Here is a 1,954-nt window from a genome sequence, read left to right as displayed (position 1 = left end):
GGAACAATGAACTTTCAGAGAGAGAAACTAAAAAACAATACCATTTACCATTGCAACTAAAAAAATAAGATACCAAGGAATAAACTTAACCAGGGATGTAAAAGACCTGTACTCGGAAAACTACGGGATACTGAAAAAAGACATAGAGGATGATATAAACAAGTGGAAGAATATGTCGTGCTCACTGAATGGAAGAATTAATATCATTAAAATGTCCATACTACCCAAAGCAATTTATAAATTTGATGCAATCCCTATTAAAATACCAATAGCATATTTCACAGATCTAGAACAAGCATTTCAAAAATTTATATTGCAAAAAAGACACTGAATACCCGCAGCCATCTTGATAAAAACGAACAGAGTGGGAGAGATCACTTTACAGCATATCAAACTGCACTACAAAGCCATTGTAATCAAAACACCCTGGTATTGGTACAACACCAGATATATTGATGAATGGAACACAACAGAAACCTCAGAAATAAATCCACTCCATTATGTCCAGTTAATATTTTACAAAGGAGGCAAGAACGTACAATGGAGTAAAGACAGTCTCTTTGCTCTCTCACCAGGGACCCGCCAAGATGGGCCGCGTTTGCACCAAGACCGTGAAGAAGGCAGCCAGTGGCATGATCAGGAAGTACTACATGTGCCTGGTAAATGACTTCAACACCAACAAGCACTTGTGTGAGGAGATCGCCATCATTCTCAGCAAGAAGCTCTGGAATAAGATCATGGGTACGTCACACACCTAATGAAGCGCTTCCAGCGAGGCCCTGTGAGAGGCATCTCCATCAAGCTGCAGAAAGAGGAGAGACAGAGGAGAGACCATTACATACCCAAGGTCTCAGCTCTGGATCAGGAGATCATTGAAGCTGACCCTAACATGAAGGATATGCTGAAGCTCTTGAATTTTGGCAGCCTGTCCAACCTGCAGGTCACTCAGCCTAAAGTCGGGATGAATTTTAAAACACCACATGGAGCCATTTGAATCTTTCTGCTGTAATATTATCAATACACCATGGACAACCTTAGGGGAAAAAAAAGTCTCTTCAATAAATGGTGTTGGGGAAATTGGACAGGTAAATGCAAAAAAATAAAAGTAGACGGCCAACTTTCATCATATACAAAAATAAACTCAAAATGGATAATAGACTTAAATGGAAGTCATAAAACTATAAAAGTCCTGGAAGAAAACATAGGCAATAAACTCACAGACATCCCATGTCGTGGAATTTTCACTGATACATCTCCTAGGGCAAGAGAAACAAAAGAAAAAAATGAACATATGGGACTACAAACTAAAAAGCTTCTGCAGAGCAAAAGAAAACAGCCGCAAAATACAAAGGAACCTCACAGTCTCAGAAAACATATTTGCCAAGGATGAATCTGATAAGGGGCTAATTTCCAAAGTATACAAAGAACTCATACTACTCAGCAAGGGGTAGACAAACAACCCAATTAAAAAATGGACAAAGGGCTTGAACAGACACTTCTCCAATGAGGACATACAGGTAGCCAAGAAACATGAGAAAATGCTGAACATTGCTAATCATCAGAGAGGTGCAAATTAAAAAAACAATGAGGCATTACTTCGCACCTGTCAGAATGGCTACCATCAACAAATCAACAAACGACTCATGCTGGCGAGGATATGGAGAAAGGGGAACCCTAGTATACTGCTGGTGGAAATGTAGACTAGTGCAACCACTATGGAAAACAGTATGGAGGTTCCTCAAAAACTTAAAAATGGAGCTGCCTTTTGACCCAGTGATCCCACTTCTAAGAATATATCCTAAGAATCCTGAAACACTAATCAGAAAGAATATATGCACCCCTATGTTCATAGCAGTGGAATTTACAATAGCTAAGATCTGGAAACAGCCCAAGTGCCCATCAGTAGATGAGTGGATAAAAGTGCTGTGGGATATTTACACCATGAAATACTGCA

At 39.5% G+C, this 1,954-nt stretch overlaps 1 pseudogene; it reads left to right on the top strand.

The window, feature by feature from the left end:
- The first annotated feature begins 587 nt into the window (after nucleotides 1–587).
- LOC107537241 (small ribosomal subunit protein eS17 pseudogene) lies at nucleotides 588–994 on the top strand (annotated as a pseudogene).
- Nucleotides 995–1,954: the final 960 nt, after the last annotated feature.

Source organism: Miniopterus natalensis, chromosome X (assembly GCF_054644295.1).
Source record: "Miniopterus natalensis isolate mMinNat1 chromosome X, mMinNat1.hap1, whole genome shotgun sequence".
Taxonomy (NCBI): domain Eukaryota; kingdom Metazoa; phylum Chordata; class Mammalia; order Chiroptera; family Miniopteridae; genus Miniopterus; species Miniopterus natalensis.
Note: the sequence above shows the minus strand (reverse complement) of the source record. Positions and strands in the feature narration are given on the sequence as shown.